The following is a 20,486-nucleotide window of genomic DNA, read 5'->3' on the forward strand; positions in this document are numbered from 1 at the left end:
AAATACACTCAACATGAAGGGTGTGAACACCATGTGAACAGCTTATAAAAATATTATAATGTGATAAATGTCTATTTATTAGTTACATGAATCACAATCCATTTGGCGAGGCATGGACGCTGTAGATCAAGACATTCTTTGTCCTCCTGCAGTAGAAACACACTTCTAGAAACCCAGAAAAAAAACACTGCTTTGAGGAACACTGAACCATATCAAAATGAAAATGGATGTAATGACATGTTGATTTGATCCAGAATCACATGAACTGAGAATTTACACAGTTTCTTAATAAATGGACCCTACATCGATACTCATATGCTGATAAAATCTGGATTATCCTGTTAGACGAAATTCGTCATTTTTCATTTGTAAAGGCAGGTACAACCTCAGTAATGATATTGAGCTCTCTCACAATAAAGGGCATCTTATGCTGTTTTACATTTTGAACTTTCTGTTGTGTAATGTTGTTGTTTGGGCATGATAAAGGTCTGCAATGTCACAAAGCATAATGTCCACTCCAAAAGGGAGTTAACCCTTTATATCAATAAATTGTAAAGTAAAAATAAATCTTCCAGAAAATTACACGTCACAGTGTTCATCTTTTAAATAATGCTTGTCCAAGGCATTCCCAAAAAAAGTGTTGAGGCCTGGTTAAGTTGTGTTAGTAGTGTCTCACAGTAAACTTACAGTTGTGGTAAGGTTTAGGGGCGTGACATTTCGAAACATGCTTGAAGCGGTTGACCAAACCACACTGGTCCAGCCGACCAATCAGAGCACATTATGCTTTTCGGAAGGAAAGACTTCATAGAGAACTAAACGGGTGCGTTTCCCAAAAGCATTGTTAGCCAACTATGGTCGCAAGTTCCGTCGTTATTAGCATAGTTTAACGAGTCGGTGTTTCCAGAAAACATAGTTCTAACGAACAGTTCACAACTCGCAAAGTTGTGTAGTTGGAACGACAACTCTCGACCTGAGGTTAGAAGCATAGTTTCTAGGGATGTCAACGATTAATCGACGATCGATTAATTGTCGATAATACATTTAATCGATACAACTTATCGATCATCGATTAAGCAGGTCTTTATGCGTGTGCGTGCTGCTCAACCGCGAAACATGTAAAGCGAGCGCGCTGGAGTTATGTTTGGGACCATTTTACACCTTCATCATGACTGTAAGTTTGCGTGTGCATTCGCAGCCTTTTGTTTTGTGCAAATGTAAGTTGTAATACTGTTTATTTTCTGTAGGCCTATCTATATCTGATTTATCTCATATTGGATGCATTTGGTTACTGCATTACTCTGTAGTAAAGAGTCAGCTTCAGCGCGCGCAGCTCAAACGGCAATGCACGACTAATAATGACTATTGGGACTGTAATATTACATAACATTATAAAGAGAACAATATTGTAATAAAACGTTGTAAATTATTTGGGTTTAGTTGCCGTGTCGCGTTGCTCCAGGAAGAGCGCGTCCACAACATGAGTAGTTCTGAATGAATGGCACGTAACTTAGTTCAAGTTCACTTGTGCATGAATTTGCGTCATTTTGTGCAGATATAATTTGTAATATTATGTTTATTTTGAATATATCTGGTTAATCTCATATAGGACGCGTTTCTTTTAGATAAATAACGTGCTAGCAAAGTGCTCCAGTTTAACGGTAGCAGATTCATTCAGCGCATGCAGTTGTTCCAGGAAGAGCGCGTCCACAACAGTCACACATTCTAAGCGCATATGAGGCGGCGTTGGTGACACGTTGTATTAGTAGTTATATTTGATTATTAAATAATTAATTTAATTATCAATCACATCGAAACATTTTACAATCCTACTAGCCCTTTATTTATATTTAAAACCATTCTAATTGATTTGGTGAGGAACAGCGTTTTGAGCAGCATAATTTGCAGACCCTTGTCATGCTGTCATAGCCACTGCAGTAGACGCATATCGCAGTATTAAGGCTAACGATTAATCGATTAATTGATCGTTAATTTAAACGACGATCGATCATGGGAATTTGTGAAAATTGACATCCCTAATAGTTTCTAGTTTGCATGACATGTGGATTTAATAAATCCTTATCTTGAGCCAAATTAGCAAACTGACATTCAGTACAATCTATACCTCTTATTTAGAATACATAAAAATGCCATTTACGTCTTTTAGTTTGTCGAGATTTAAAGTACCGTTTTTGAAGAGTGCGCATGAACGAGCCTATTATTCAATCTGGAAATAAAGCAAAAATAACATTTGTTATTTTATATTAATAAAAGTTGAATATGAAAAAAAACAATTTTTTTGGGAAAAAGTCCTCAGATGCCATGTTTGTAATTTATAGCAAAACCTCTAGCATTAATTCGATCTCAAAACTGATTCATTAAAAGTAGTAATTACTCCACCACCTGCATGACATCATTAACCAACGTTATTGAACGACCAATTTACAACAATACGGTTTCAGGAAACAGTCGTGACTAGCTAGTTGATTTCTTCAACGATGCATCGTACTATGGTAGTTAAGCAGCGAGTTACGTCGTTGTATGGGAAACGCACCCCAGAGCATTACTGACAGAATGGGAAGGGAGGTGCTGCAACAATGAAAAATATTTTTTTTTAAACATTCGGACACAAACTCTTACGTTACTAAGAAACTTGGCGCATTCATGAGGGTTCTTGAAATAAGTAGTAAAAAAGTTGTCACTTGCTGCCAGTAAAAGTTTAAGATCTGAGGGGGAATCACAAATTACCTGTGTTTTCATGAAACAGAGGTCCAGGCCACTAACAGATACATCTAATGCATTTAAAAGCTCCACGAGAGTCCAAATCACCATATTTATTCATTTACTATAATCCATTAAATCCTTTAAAATTCCTTTAAAATTCCCTTGTGAATCCCGGGCCCTGACATGTGACATTTAGATCAGGTTATGCAAATGACACGAGTCCTCTCATCTGAATATGGAGTCCTGCTATGTCCTCTGCGAGAGAGCAAGGACATGCTGATTGGAAGATTGAGTCTGAATATGCAAATTCCCAAATGCACTAGTCAACTTTAAAAGCAGAATATGTAAAAGTGGTCATGTGTTCCCTGACAATCCGTCAACAATATGTGTACAGATGTATATGTGGAGAGAAGGATTTCTGAAGGGTAAAATGTTAAGTCAGTCTTTCTTTCTTTCTTTCTTTCTTTCTTGTGCTTTATGATTGAAAGTTCTATTCTAGAATCTATTTTATCAAAGTGATGTGTTTCCTCTTAGGATCCCTTGGGAAAAGCCGGTAGAGCCACAAACCTCAACTGAAAAGCATCTCTGGAGAAAATGAATGACACCTTATAAGACACCTAACACATGCTTTAGCAACGTCCTATATATCCATGCCTATTATTAAGCAGTCGTTCAGAAATAATGATTGCATCTGACCCACATTATAAACACAAATGCAACAGCACACCTCTATGAGCCACATATCCCCTCATTTAAAATCAAATAACACATTACTCACAAGGATAATTACTCTGATATTTTCAAACTTGAACAGTCTTAATATTACCATACATCAAATGTGTATAATGATTTAGCTGAATAATTAATGGACAGAGAGAGGCAAGCCATGAGTACATTACCCTGAGGACTGCGAGAGGCATTGCAGAGAATGTTATATGTCCGCTTTCATTTGAGAAAATGCCTTGTGGAAAATACAAGCTTACATTACATCCTAATCAAGAAGAATTTTGAACAGTAGTTTGTATTACTTCCTTTCATTCATGATTTTGAGATTAATATTGTGAAATGCAAGCCATGGGAGGCTGTGCATTAAAGTGAGTTTATCATGCTTGAGCAGCGCAAAGCAGATAAAATATAAATAATATAGGTTTTGATTTATTTTGTATAGTGAACTGTATGTAAATGATCTAAATTCACTGATTTTGTTCAAGTCATACAGTGTGTTATTTAGTTATTTAATACAAATATATACATATATAAATAAATCATGAATATGCACTTTTAAGTTGATCAATTTAAATAGATAAATGTGTAATATATGATTGTTAATCTGACTATATACTAATACATCCTATTTGTAAATTAGAACATATAGTTGTATTTAAATTAGGGCTGTCAATAGATTAATGTGCTTTATGTAGCAATATTCTAATTAACAGATTTTGTTCAAGTCAAATGCAGTGCTAATGAGAGTAAATGTTCTCTCTGCCATCTCTGATGTAATAAGCCTGGTTTTCTTTACATTAGCGCTGTTTTGGACTGATTGTTTGAATGTATTACTGGATCATTGGACTGAAAACTTTCCTGGAATTTAGCGGCTTAAAATGATCTGATTGCAAACAGAGAAGCAAAAGTGGGTTAAAGGGTTAGAATAGAAATTTCCGCCTACCAGGGTTACAGGTGCTTAAAATATTTAACTATATTTGAATGTATAAATATAAATATTCAGGTTTACAAGTACAAATTCACTGTCAATAACTCAATTATACCCACAATTTAAAAACATTTTTTTTTTATTATATCCTTTTTGATATATTGACAAAATAATTTAAAACATATATCTTGAACTTGCCAAACATTTCAATGCATATCAAATCAAATCTCAAATCTGACAATCATATGTTTTTTCTTTAGCTCAGACCAGGGTAAAAACTCTATATTTTTCTACTGCTAATGCACGTACATGTTCTAGAACTGAAACCAGATGATGGCTATTAATATGGACGTTGGCTCTTAAAATTGGTACTTCCTTTTCTGATGCATCTGTTTTTTTCCATTTGTTTTTCAAGTGGTCCATCTTCTCCTCCTTTTGGTGTCTCTGTTTCAGATTTAGGTATTTTTGTCTTAGATGGTAAACATTAAGTATGAGCAGATATATATATATATATATATATATATATATATATATATATATATATCTTTTTTTTTTTTTCTAGGACTTGCCTTCAGAGAAAACAGCAGTCCCTAACCACAGAGGTAGCACCGATCTGAAAACAGAAGTAGGCATATTAGACAGGGACCCCGGCGCTGTTGTACTGACTTCAATGTTCCGCATTTCAACTCCTCCACCGAATCATTACAAAATCAATGTGAGAGTAAACCGTTCTCCACCATGTGAATTTCTGTCCCTGGAACCCTGCATTACGAAAAGTGTGTGTGCATTTGAGCAGAGTGGATGGGCTGTGTATCTTACTACAATACCTTCGACAGACCTGTGGAAGATGTTGTATTGACCTCTGTCAGTTGCGCCCGCTCCACTCCAGCAGAAACACTTTGTGTCCTCTGGGGTGGAACACTTTTAGTGGAACATCTTAATCATGGAACATGTGTCACTGGGAAGGAATTAACCGCAGAGAGGAAATCTCCCCTCAGGACAAACCACTGCTGGTGTCAGCTTCCTGCTCAGAGTGTTACAAAAACAACCGATATATAAAAACAGACACGCTGTAGGGATAAATAACACACACGTGCATAGCTCAGCTGAGATTTCCATGTATCATTTATGGATGAAGTTTAACCATAAAACTTCTGGTAAGTAGCTCATATATGGGGGGAGCGGGGCTAACACTTTACCTAACACTTTTTGACTTTGTCGGTTTGTACAAATCCACTGAAATAATGGAAGTGAGTGGAAGTGAAAAGGAGACAGAGTGATGATTTATTATATAAAATAATAAACACATTGTGAAGTTTGACAATGCACATACTGCAAAACAGCTATAGAAACACATTCAGATAATTGAAAATAATATTATATAATATTATGTAAAATAATAACAATTACAAAGAAATGGCAAGCAACACATTGAATATAAAGACTGAAGTATTATTTCAGGTTACACTTTATTTTAAGGTGTCCGTGTTACAGTGTAGTTATGTATTAAAGAACTGAGAAATAATAACTAACTAAATGTCCTTATACTATAGAGTTAGGGCTAAGATTAGGGTGTGGTTTAGGGTTAGTTGCATGTAATTATGCTTAATTTACAGTAATTACTATAGTAACTACATGTAATGTGTAATGGGCACTCTAAAATAAATCATTTACAGCATTTTAATGTAAAATGTACTTAATCTGTACTTAATAATCTTTGTTTTATTTACAGAATTGCTTAATAGTGTACACAATAATGAAAAGGAAAATTCTATAACACTTAATTTTAAAGTGTACTTACATGTACATGCATGATTACATGCAATTAACCATACACACTATTCCTAACCCTGTAGTAAGTATATGTTGTTAATTAATATTACTCAGTACTTAAAGGAGAACTCCGGTGAATTTTTAAGTTAATCTTGATCGTTTTACCTTTGTGAGTACTGTCTATAGAAAAAAAAAACTAACCGGATCGGTGCTTGCAACGCGGAGCTGTTACAGTTAATGCCCAGAGCTCCCATTCAGCTAAAACGGCAGTTTTGGGGGCATAAACCTAAAGAGTGTCTTTGTGCCTCTTAACAGACACAAAATGCAATTAAAATGTCTGTCCAACATGAACAGGGCCCTTACATGACAACAAGATGCATTTAACAACTTAGCCATTGTTTAAACTCACCTAAATAGTGTTTTAGACGGCTAGCTGTAGTCTCGCGCTGAAGTCCCGTGGGAACTCAGTTGTAGCCGGAAAAAGTGTGCGTGATTTTTTTTTTTTTTTTTAAACCACTTCAGCGGAAATCCCGCCCTGCAGCTGATTCTAAGGTTTTCATCGGTCATGTCAATCGTCACTGTAACCTAAACCAATTAAATCAGCTGCAGGGCGGGATTTCCGCTGAAGTGGTTTGGGGGAAAAAAATCGCGCACATAGTGCAGGTGGGAGGAGCGTCGTGTTCCGGCTACTACTGAGTTCCCACGGGACTTCAGCGCGAGACTACAGCTAGCCGTCTAAAACACTATTTAGGTGAGTTTAAACAATGGCTAAGTTGCTAAACGCATCTTGTTGTCATGTAAGGGCCCTGTTCATGTTGGACAGACATTTTAATTGCATTTTGTGTCTGTTAAGAGGCACAAAGACACTCTTTAGGTTTATGCCCCCAAAACTGCCGTTTTAGCTGAATGGGAGCTCTGGGCATTAACTGTAACAGCTCCGCGTTGCAAGCACCGATCCGGTTCGTTTTTTGTTCTATAGACAGTACTCACAAAGGTAAAACGATCAAGATTAATTTAAACATTCACCGGAGTTTTCCTTTAAATGTATAATTATACAGTAACAAAGACACGATAAAATAAAATGTAACTGAGCATTCTTTTTTAAATCTAGTTATTAAATCTAGTAGATATTCATAGTGGGTTCATATGTTTTAGAAAAACATTTAAACATTTACAAGAACAATAAAAATTAATGGTTTTAAAAAAGTAATGTTTTGTATCCATCAAGTTAAAGCAACACCATGGATTTTCAACCTTCATAATATATTTCCAAGACCCGTGATGGTACATCGACTTACAATAGGTTGAATGACACGTCTGTCATAGCCTGACGGGGTCTGTATCACTTTTACTGGCACTACGGACCTTCGAGGTTCGGGTAGTAACCCGAGCACAAAAAGAACTACAAAATTCGACTACTTTACGGCATACCTCACTTCCCCCACCACCCCCCACCCGTATGTTACGGAAGCTATCTGGTCCTCCATTTATCTTCATGAATCAAGTAATGCTAGTAGAGGAGAGAATTATCAATCTGGTAACTAGTAAGCTACCACACAAACATTGAATTGAATTAGCATATCCATTCTGTAAAACAGTAGCCAATAGGCTACTATAATGATGCTGGCTTGTAAACGTGAGCTATGCGATCTTTTGGCGTTTGAAAAAAATAAAACCCATGAAATTATATTCATATAACATGCTGAAATATATGCCACTGTACCTGGGATGAAGACATTTCACACGCAACGTAGGCAGTCTGCCCAAGACGTGAGAACTCCTTCTGCAGAGCTCGGGGGTATCGGTTTGTCAACAAATGCACGTGTATCCCCTGGTGTAACCATGACAGATTTTACCAGTAGTAGAAGACAATACTGTTTCCCAACTGTAGGGGGACCCCGAGAGCAAAACTTACATGGTATTGCTTTAATCAAATAACAAATTTTCCTTATACCTATAATGCATATGAGTGTACAAACTTAATCATTATTTTCAAAAAGGTTTAAAATTTACTTTTCAATTGTAAAAAGCCTTTTCTACATTATTATATCATTCATTATATATTCAAAAATATAAATTTTTTGGGGAGTCCCACAAAATTATATTTTACAACCTGAACTAACTTTTCCTTGTCATAAAAATATCAGATTTTATGATATTTTAAGACTTTTTAACCTTGACACACTTTCATGCAGGCTTTCATCCTCTTTATAAGCTCTTTATACAATACAGATTGTTTCAAAGCAGCTTTACAGAGATAAAGAGGAAAATAATGATTCAATGATGCAAACAGAGTTTAATTCTGCTGTAAAGCAGCTCCAGAAAACAGAGTCATTGTTCAGCTGAGGTCAGTTCAGTGCTGATTCAGGTCTGTTCAATAGCTGTGTAAAGATCATCAAATATAAAAATGCTATTTACATTTACATTTACATTTATTCATTTAGCTGACGCTTTTTATCCAAAGCGACTTACAATTGCTATATATGTCAGAGGTCGCACGCCTCTGGAGCAACTAGGGGTTAAGTGTCTTGCTCAGGGACACATTGGTGTCTCACAGTGGATTCGAACCCGGGTCTCTCACACCAAAGGCATGTGTCTTATCCATTGCGCCACCACCACCCGCTATAAAGCAGCTCTGGAGAAAATAGTGATGTCATCGTGCAGCTCAATTCAGTTCTCATCCTACAGTCTCAGTCCAGATGCGACATGACAAATTTCCGAGAGTAAAATGATGCCCCGTTCTATTTCTGACATACTCCAAGCCCTCATGCTACTTCTGATATGAAGGACAAATGGATTTGCAACAGTCGCTTTGTTGCGTCCAGTGTGGAAAGCTTCTAGCTGTTGTGGCGTAGCGGGACGTGACACCGATTGTTGTCTCTTGACTGCTGTGACCCATCTTCAGTTTCAGTTTCTTCAGTGACTTGCACCATGATTTATCACGGTCTAGGTTGATGAAGGGAGGACTCAAGCGCAGGAACAATGGGTATTAAGTGGTAAAAATATAACAAAAATACAAACAAAAACTCCCCATGGGGGGAAAACAAGGCAGGCATCAAGATTAACAGAACTATGGCAGGAAACACAAGGGAACATAGACAACGAACCAGCACAGGACTGCAAACACAAGGAGACTAAATAGGGGAGCAAACAAAAGAGGGTAATGAGGGAAGGCAGGTGGGGCAAATGAATCAATAATCAGGTAACAAGATGGGAGGGGCTAGACAATCGACAGGAGAGCACATGGCACAAGGAAACACACGACAAGCCATGTGCTCACAACAAACAGTACTATAACGCAAGCACATGACAAACCAGGAGTGTCAGAGCTCTGTCACCAAACCAAGATATAAACTAGACAAGTGACAGACTCCTGACACCCTGACGCCACCTGGCGTCCCTAAAGAGGGACGTCAAAATCGAGACCGGAACAACCGTACAAGACCGAAGACAACAACAGACAAGACAGATCAAAACACAGAGACAAAGAGGGGAGGGATGGAAGCCAAGACAGAGCCAGCATAACATTCAGTCCATTCAGTCCTTAGCAGAGACCAGGGTGGGACGGGAGGGTTGCGCCAGGGAAGCTCAGGCGGGTTAGGATTCCTGGCTGAGGGCCAGGGTAGTGCAGGCTGAGCAGACGTCCAGGGCGGATCCGACGCCTCAGGGGGCCAGGGCGGATCCGACGCTTCAAGGGCAGAGATGGCCATCCTGTCCGAATACACAGGCGCGGAGGTTGCCATCCTGTCCGAAGACACAGGCACGTTGACTTGGTGTGAACAGTCTCTGGCTCAGCAGGCCTGACATGAAGAAGCTCTGGCTTGGCCGACCTGACGTGAAGAAGCTCAGGCTCAACAGGCCTGACGTGAAGATGCTCTGGCTTGGCAGGCATGACGTGACGTGACTCGGGAATGACAGCGGGCTGCTCTGGGACAGCCTCCTTGGCCGTTTCTATGAGAGTGGGCGGCTCTGGAACAACAGCAGGCGGCTCAGGGATGGCATTATACTGCCCTGGAACGGCAGTGGGCTGCTCAGGGATGGCATCTAGGGTGTAAACAGGACAAGAGGAAGCCTTTCTTGAGGTGTGTGTTGCCCAGGCACGCAGGACAGCAACTAAAAAAAAAAAAAAAAAAAAAAAAAAAAAAAAAAAAAACACCCTCTTGGCCAAGGCAGGACTGACGGGAACAGCCTCAGTGGCTGAGACAGGAAAAGTTGGCGGCCCTGGGACCACCAGACTTGGGACCACCAGGCTTGGGACAGCCAGAGTCTGGACCACCAGGCTTGGGACCACCAAAGTCGGGTCCTCCTGGACCACCGGGTTTGGGACTGCTGAAGTGTGGTCCTCTTGGGCCACTGGCCGAAGGGAAGCGACAGGAGCCCTCCTCTTCTTATGAGGGCAAGACAGTGTAGGAATAACCATCTCTGGGGGCGCTGCAGCTTCTTCAGCCACCACTGGATAGGAGGCTGATGGGTCAAACCTTTTCTTCCTCCTCCCTCTCCCCGAAGGAGTCATCGGAGGACCAGGGACTTGGCAGTTTGTGAGGTAAATGGGAGGTGGGCCAAGAGGCGGAAGGCCACCCTCCCATCCGCGATGGTAAACATACCCTACAAACTGCCAGAATGATAGTATCCCCAGCATTCCCATCTCCCAGGCAGGCACAGGCTCATTAAGGCTGGTGTTGAATGTGTCCTTTAGCACTGCGTCGCTGATGTCGAGCCGCTACAAAAGCAACTGGTAAGCGAGGTCCTATACACTGTTCTCCCCTTGCCGAAGAGAAAGGAGCTTGCTATGTTTTTCCACCATCTGATGAGTGGAGGGGCAGAGAGATGGAAAAAGGAAGATACCCATTGTTTGCTGAGTCCTCAGTTGGCTAGTTCATTCTGTCACGGTCTAGGTTGATGAAAGGAGCGAGGACTCAAGTGCAGGAACAATGGGGATTTATTAAGTGGTAAAAATAAAAATACAAACAAAAACTCCCCATGGGAGGAAAACAAGGCAGGCATCAAGATCAACAGAACTATGTCAGGGAACATAGACGACAAACCAGCACAGGACTGCAAACACAAGGAGACTAAGTAGGGGAGCAAACAAAAGAGGGTAATGAGGGAAGGCACGTGGGGCAAATTAATCAATAATCAGGTAACAAGATGGGAGGGGCTAGACAATCGACAGGAGAGCACATGGCACAAGGAAACACATGACAACAAACAGGGCTATGACACAAGCACATGACTAACTGGGAGTGTCAGAGCTCTGTCACCAAACCAAGATATAAACTAGATAAGTGACTATAAGACATGATTATAAGACCCTGTAGCAAGAAGAAGTTGAACAAGTCTTTAGACCCCTGTGTTCCAATCAGTGTTGTTTTTGGCAGCCCTTTTAGTTTTAGTCTTAGTCTTTTGGACGAAAATGCTTTTTAGATTTAGTCACATTTTAGTCACTTATAAACTTGATAGTTTTAGTTAAGTTTTAGTCGATGAAAACGCAAAAAGGTTTTAGTCAAGTTTTAGTCAATTTTAGAAAAAAAAAAGTAGTCTTTAACAAATTAATTTAGGTTAAAAAGTATTGGAAATGGGCTTAGGTTTGACAGGTTATAGCAAGTGTTGCAATTCATAACATTTTTTTTTTTTTAAATAACCCCTGAAATGATGACTTCTGGTGAATATTGTGGAAACTAATTGATACATTTAGATAAATATATTTCATACCTTATAGCATATTATAATACAACTTATTAGGCCTATATATTTATAGAATAGCAAAGTAGGCCTAATCAATATACAAGACTGAACCACATAGATGTGAAATATAAAGGCTATCATGATCATTTTGCCAACAATGAACCATGGATTTGTTTAGTTTATAATACGTTTTATTTTTAACTTAAACAAATACAACATATAAGTGTGGCGGGCACGACGAGGTCGAGGGCCGTGGGAGGACGGCCCTCGACCTCGTCGTGCTCGCCACAATAACATTCACCGGCTTAGACTGCATTTGAAGAAAAATAAACACAACAGTTTTTTGTAGCCTTGTGTGCAAACTTATTCAATAGAATTATTAGATTATCTCCTGATGCGTGCTGCTTAATATCACACACTCCGCCGTGACAAACAGAAAAAACGTGACGGCATATGGTACACTTGGCCTTGTATTCATTGTCCCTCACGCATTCCAGCCACGGGTAGTCATTTTCCCATTCAATTTTACATTTCTGTGCTCTTTTCTTTTTCGCCGGCTGCTCGGAGGTAGTCATTTTTACATTTCCCGCTGTTGTCACTTGTCGTCATCATTGCTACGATACGTGACTCACAATGCGAAACGACCAATTAAAAGGGCATTCTCTGATGATGTTCCAAGATGTTAAAAACGCTACGCTGATCATAGACAAACAGGGGGAGAAATTAGCATGTACCGCACCGTCGGGTTTTTTTTTCTCATAGCCTACAAATGTCTTCGTTCATAGTCTGACATATTAGAAGCTATGTGTCTGTCATGGATTTTCACTGAATTGATTCTCAAAAATATATAACAAAGTGCGTTCCGTATCAGTTCAATACGGAACAAGACTTTATTGTGTCAAATACGGGACGATTCCATATTATACGGAACGGTTGGCAACCCTAATTGAACGTCAAACTTATCATTTTCGTTCCGTCTCGTCTCGTCAACGAAAACTCGAAAACGTCTCGTCGTGTTTTAGTCACCTTAGAGCCATTTTTAGCTAGTCATCGTCGCGTTATCGTCATAAAAAAAAAGGTGTGTCAACGAAATCATTTCGTTAGCGTCATCATTGACGAAAACAACACTGGTTCCAATGCTGCTGGTAGGCAGCGAAGCTCACCAGGTTTAGAACAGAGCTAGTCAGTGAAGAAAACTTGTCTCAAGAAGCTGAGCTGTTTGCATCTAACATCAGTCGATCCAAACATAAATTCCTGAAAAATAACCAGAAGAAAAGTCTCTGTCTACCTCTCAATCTTCCTCAAGTGTTTGCAGTTCTGACGGCCTCACTGAGCTAACAGGTAAACAACAGTTATCCTTGTTACGCTGACCACCTAAAGCGAGCCATCTACCTCCAACTGCCTCAACATACTTGAATAAAAGATGAGTTTCTCTTGGTATACCTCACGAATTTCAGACACACTGCTTTTTCTCAGTTTCTCTAGTTTGCCTTCAGTTTAATAAGCTCCATCCATTAACCTCTACTGGATATTGGGCTTGCAATAGAGGACATAGTCACTAATCATATTAGTGACTATGATGACAAACTAGTGACTGGAAATGGTGCAACTGAGTCCAAACAGGTTGACATCGTGACAGCTACGTTCCAGTCTTCGGATATAGAGCAGGATTTTGAGTGCTGAGTTGAGGATATCTCTGAGAGAACACACACAAACACACAGAGAGACCTACCCAGGACACCCCAAAAATCAAGCATAGAATCCTCAGCCTGTATTGAGGTCTGCTGTCCTGCAGGTGACCTGTCCTGACCGTGTGTTTGTTATCTATACCTTGCCAGCATTGCCTGCTGGTCCTGTGTCCGCCCCTTTGGCCTCCTGGGAGATCGTGTCCTGGCAAACATATCCACAACAGGACGACACTCTGACCTTGAGACAGGCATTCACTCCTCTCTGATCTTTGTCTTGCGCTGTTTACCTTTCCTCCCCTTCCCTCTCTCTGGGAATGTTTGCAATGACATCCTGCATACTGCGCATGCTGTTTTTGCAGAATACAATATATTAATACAGTATGCACAGCTATCATAGATTCTATAGAATACCCAGATTACCCGATGAAAATTGTTCAGTATAGATAACCATGAGATGGGTGTAATTTGCACAATGCAGTGTGCTTGACTTCTATTTCCAATGTGATGAATTGCGATCAGCTGCGATTTTTATACAAAACTGAAGACCCCTCCCCCTATAAAACCCTATAAAATCCTATAAAATAAACATGTAACATTTTGTTGCCGTTCACATAATGCTTTAAAAAAAGAATGCACTGTGACAGTCTTGGTGGAAATACATTCTAAAAATGTAAACAATTGTGCCCTTAACTGATTTATTTTATTTTTTGTGTGAAACATTTTTACACTTATATATACAGTAAATATATATTACGAAGTAAATTTGAATAGCTACATTTAGTACCATTACAAATAACATTGAGTAGACCCAACGAGTTAAGGTAACTCAAATATTAGAGGAAAAAAAAAAATATTTATAAGTAATGTGAACTCATTTTGGTATCAGTGATTGTAGTTCATGAAACTGGTCAGTATAATTTCTCCATTCACAATTATTTTCATTGAAATTTAACACAAATAATAAGTATATATTTTTTAGTAAAATACTAAATACTAAACTATTTATTTTCATGTAAAAAAAAAAAATCTTTAATAGAATTAAGTTTTTGACTAAATTAACTGTTGGATTTTTGGATTCACATAAATGATATGCAGAGATTGTATTAAGGTAGAGTGTAGAGTTGAAATGTCAACTATTAATATACTTAATGTCAAAACTGAAATGTATTGGTATAAATTGTTCAACACTAAAAAAGTGCTTTTTCTTTTTATCTTCATTAGATTATGTGATCAGTTTAAAAACATTCAAATGTCAAACTTGTCATTTGAATAATTTGTGAGTCATGCTTGCTTAATGCTATTTACGTTGCATGTAGGCAAAAAAAAAAAAAAAAAGACACCTAGGTTTTAGAATAGAGCAACAATATGCAGTTCATAATCTGCAATTGTAGAGTACGTAGTATGCTAGTATTCCATTCCAAACATAGGTATATCATAATTTCCTCCATTTTGTTCTATTTCTGCTGGTGGCCACACCTCTCCTGATGTCTTGGGTCTGTTTATTCTTTTGTCCCCCCATCTACTCCATCTCTTCTCCCCCTCCCTCATCTGGAGAGTGTGTCCCGCTTGGCTGACGTTAGTGGCGTGTGTGACAGGGTTCATTCAGCATCGGGATTAGCTGTCAGACCGCATGTGTTCACTGCCACGGTAAACAAATGGACAAGTCTGTTCAGACACGGCAGCGAGTTTTACTTGCCTGCGCCTTCGTAATCAGTATATGACAGTTACTAAATACTCAACTGCAAATCATTTACAGAATGTCCCTACATGCTCTTAGTGTTGTGTCATGAAGATAAAGTTGTGTCTGCTTGACTTATTATAACTTTTTAGGTTGACCTTTTTTACCTTTATGCTTGGAATAAAATATTAGCATACTGCTAACTGTATAATCCTCAATATAGGCCTATACACCTTCCGGCCACTTTATTAGGTACACCTTGCTAGTACCGGGTTGAGCCCCTTTTTCCTTCAGAACTGCTTGAATTCTTTGTGGCACAGATTTAACAAGGTCCTGGAAACATTCTTCAGATATTTTGGTCTAGATTGTCATGACAACATCATGCAGTTGCTGTAGATTTGTCGGCTTCACATACGTGATGTGAATCAGAAGATGGGTAGGCCTTCATATTGTGGTCATAAAGGGACGGACATGGTCAGCAACAATATTCAGGCTGTGGCGTTTAAACAATGCTCAATTGGTTCTAAGCAGCCCAAAGTGTGTCAACAACATAACCATTGCACCAGCAACACTAGCAGCCTGAACCGTTGATACAAGGCAGGATGGATCCATGCTTTCATGTTGTTTATGCCAAATTCTGACCCTAATATTTGAAACTCACAGCAGAAATCAAGACTCATAAGAACAAGTTTTTCCAATCTTTTATTGTAACAAGTGGTTATTTGAGTTACTGTTGCCTTTCTATCAGCTCAAACCAGTCTGGCCATTTTACTTTGACCTCTGGCATCAACAAGGCATTTTCGCCCACAGAACTGCCATTCACCGGATATTTTCTCTTTTTCTGACTATTCTCCCTTTTTCTGACTATTCTCCGTTAACCCTTGAGATGATTGTGAGTGAAAATTCCAGTAGATCAGCATTTTCCAAAAAACTCAGACCAGCCCATCTGGCACCAGCAACCATGCCATGTTCAAAGTCAATTAAATCATCTTTCTTTGCTGATTAGTTATTGTTAATGAGCAGTTGAACAGGTGTACCTAATAAAGTGGCCGGTGAGTGTATATGAAATGTTTAACATTACATACTACATAATGTTTTACATTTTATATATATATATATATATATATATATATATATATATATATATATATATATATATATATATATACACACATATATATATATACACACACTGTACCAAGTGTACATACTGCCAAAACAAAGAATGTATCTTATTGTCAGGATTATGTTCTGTTCAGTGTGTTTTAGTTCTGTTTTCTTGTGTGACAGTTTCCAGTTTGTTCCCTTGATTAATCATTCAGTTCACCTGCCATTAAATTAATTAGCTCATTAGTTCTCTCATTTTGTCTGGCATTATTCCCCCCATTTTGTTCACTTCTTTGTCCTGTCTCGTCAGTATTTTATGTGGTTGTATTCTGTTTTGAGTCTTCCTTGCCTGTTGGATTTATTGGGTCAAAGACTGTTTTACTGATCTCATTCATCTTTGTGCGATTGTACAGCCACCTGTGACACTTGTGTGTTTTGTCTTTAATAATAAAAATAAAAAAATAGATAAACAAACAAACAGAAACAAAGGCTCCTTGGGGCCAATGCAAGTTAAGGTCTGTTTTTGCCTTCCACCTCATTATGTAAAATATTATTCATTTTATTAATTTCAGCTTGTGGACTGTCATGCATATGGAAATGTTTTTTCCCCAGTTAAAGCTGCATTAGCTGTGTTCATTGCAGTGGGGAGAGAGATTGCCTCAGCACACAAATGCTTTATGAGAATTCAGCATCAGTATCTGTCTCTGTCAGAACACAAATCGCAAAGAGGAGAACACTTTATTGCTTATATCTATCACTGGGTTCAGGGGGTGGGCTGTGTTAATGTTTTGGTGTGGTGGTCTTCAATAAAACGAAGCGTATTGAATCGAGGCAAACACGGCAAGTGTCCAGCACTGTTCCTCCTTAATGTTGTGCTTAATTTTTGATGAATTCAGTAATAGAGTTTTGCAGGATGTATCGGGTCTTCTGATGTGCACAGAGCTCACATAAAATACATTCATCTGCAGAAACCGAGACAGAAAATGAGATGGATTCGGTTAAAATGGCAAGAGGAAGATGGAGGGTTTTATACAGCACTCTTCTGAGTAATCAAAGAAAGATATTAAAGATATACCTGTGGTTTCATGCTGTAGCCCAGAGCCACACACGAGTTGCCTAGGGAAGTATCTTTATAGAGACAGAAAAAGAAAGATTAAAGGAAAGTTTTTTTTTCAGGGAAGGTAGTCAGGAATCTGTAGCAGCCAAAATTATATTTGAATTACACTCCCTCTGAAACCAACCACTGATACTGTTTTCCTGAACAGTATAGTAGTCTATTATTATGTCCATGGAATTCAATATGAAATGAGAATGAATGAAAATCCCATTTACTTTGTTAATGCACATTATTTTACTTAATATTGCTGAATAATGTTTTTATTTAATTAACATTACTGGCATTTAAGTATGTTTTTATTTATTTTATTTATTCTCTATGTATTTTGTTTTGTTTTCATTGTTATTCTGTTTGATGTGTGCGCATTGATGCTTTGACAATTTGAATGCAAAACAAACAGTAAAGTACTCAAACTTAAATTTGAGAAAAAAAAGAGACAAATCAAACCATTGAAATCGATGAACAGTGAATTTAAAAAAAAGAGGCTTTCAAAAATATAGAAATGCTTGATTAATCTTCATAACAACTAATTTGGTTTATGGAGGATCAATGCTTTTGCTCTTGTATAAAAGCATCCAGCACATGTGTGAACTGTATGCCCTGCTGAAAAATCCAGAATAAACCAGTATGAATACCATGTTGGTCCAAGCTGGTTTATGCTGGTTAGAGCTGGTATAGTGCTAGTTAGTGGACCAGCATAGTGATGCTGTTCTCAAGCAAAACTGAGCTGGTGTAGCTGGACCATCAGCACTCTTGCTTCCCATGCTGGGGACCAGCAAACCAGCAAGCAGCATCCCATTCTGGTTCCAGCATGCAAAACATGCCATATGCTGGTGACCAGCAATCCTGGATTTTTCAGCAGAATGTCTGCTCAGATTTTGCAACATTTTTGGCACCCAATGTTCCCACAAGGACAGTAAAACCTGAAATCTAAAATTGTGTAGAGCGTTAAACAGCACTGAGGAAACAAGCAAAATAACATATTAGGCTACATAATGACTTTATGAATGTTCGGCATGGAAATGCAGTCAGATTTTTGGACTTTTGCATTTTTGTCTTTTCAGACATTTGTCTTTTTGCATTAAATAATGGCAGACTGGCGGAATAAAAATACAGGTTCACTCTATAATAGTCAATAAGTGCCACTAATAGTAGGTTTTGCTTCGCAAAACACTGTCTGAGCGCCACCAAGTCGTGTAACAGCATGTGACCAAAAGCGCAAATCTAATTGTTTGGCCAGTTTTCTTAGCAGTGCGATGTTAAAGCGATTAGAAACCCTCTACATAAAATAAATAAATAAAAGTTTGTCGAGTTGACGGCATGCAGATGTTCATGTCAGACAGACGCATTAACAGCCATTCATTCAAATCAAAATGTTTACCGCACCAAATATTCGCCTTGATGTGAACAGGCCTTGAGAGGGTATCTCGCATACATTCACATATTTACCTTGTCGCCTCTCTTTTTCTCCGCCTCTGTTTGCAATGTCGTTCCTCTGCCGATCATGCTAAACAATAAGGGATGCTAATTTCAGCTCTGCTGCTAACTTCCTTCAGCAGCTAATTACAGCCAATTAAGTGGGAGACTGTCAGAGCCGATGGCTCTGCCTTCTGATTGGTATTGTTCCAGTGATTACTAAGAAAAGAGAATGTCACACTCAGAAAGAGAGAAAGGGAGAGAGAGTACGCAATGCTCGACTGTCTGTGGATGATCTCATTTTCAGTTCATTCTTCACTCCTTAGGACACTGACAGCATCTACTAATGAACACACGACCACCCTTTATGTGACAGAGAGAAAGAAAGAGCAGACGAAAGAGTGGAGGATAATGATCTTTCTGCAGAGCCTCTCAGGATGTGCAAAACATTTGTTTCCTGTGGAGGACAATGATGTTGTCCCCCCCCCAAATCCCTCTAGTAATAAATGTGGTGGGTGTAATTCTATTTCCAGTATAATTCCCCTCTGTGTGTCTTTAATTGCGTTCTTGTGTTCGTTTCATGCCACTTGCCAGTGTCTTGCCTTTTTACAGATGAGGTTGGGCTTAATGATGTCTGTCCAAAGATTTAGACCAAGATCGTGGAACAACAGTGAATGTAATTGAATGAAAAAAGATAATTAAAGCAGCTGAAAGGAATTTATTTTGGAATACCATGAATAAAATGTTCCTACTATCTGAGATAATCACACCCACCTCTGTGACAGCCCTATCCACCTTATTCCTGACGAACATACTGCGTTTTGAATTATGGGTGGCACTTCCGGTTTGGGGAACTTCCATTCAAAAAGGCTGAAACGAATCATTTCAAATCATAAGGTTGCCCTACAAATAAAGCTGATCCGTCAATTTTCCTTCATGAATTATTTTCAAGCATCATGAGAATAACGTTATACTTGGTATTTTAACGTGACATGTTATAACAATATCTATGACAAGAGCTCATTTCAGTCGCTGCTTTCTTTTCCTCATGATTATTTTCTTTTTTCCTTTAGCAATCCGCTGTAAAAGTGTGAAAAAGGTCAACATATACTGCACATTTGTGGTCTGTTCTCCCGGATTTAATTTGCGATATATTCCATTAATAATTCACTGGAATGCAAGAAGAATCTGTCGTTATTCTCCTGGGTAAATGCAATTTATAATCTGTCAAAATTATGGAAATCAGTTTGAAATAGTATCACGTAAGGCTGAAGTTAATGAACATTTTGATTAAGGCAACATAAGTTACATAATACAGATATTACTACAGTGATATTTAACCCGTCCATTATTGCTGTGGAAAGAATCGTGCTTTTGGGGTTGAAAGTACCTTGTTGATGCTTTTACACTTTTAAATTTCCTTTTAATGTTTGATGGTTGATGGTAGAATAGATTAATGTCATCTCATTGTGATACTTTTTTAACGTATTGCGTTCATAGAGCAAGCCTTTCACTGATTGTTTACAGCTTAACCAAAGTTACACCCATAATACGCACAAATCGTAATGGGGCGTAGGAATAAGGTGGATATAGTGGTTATGACGTCAGAACCATTAAAAATGTACATTTTTACTAGTAACTAGATAA

Source organism: Leuciscus leuciscus (genome assembly GCF_965113295.1).
Source record: "Leuciscus leuciscus genome assembly, chromosome: 10".
NCBI lineage: Eukaryota > Metazoa > Chordata > Actinopteri > Cypriniformes > Leuciscidae > Leuciscus > Leuciscus leuciscus.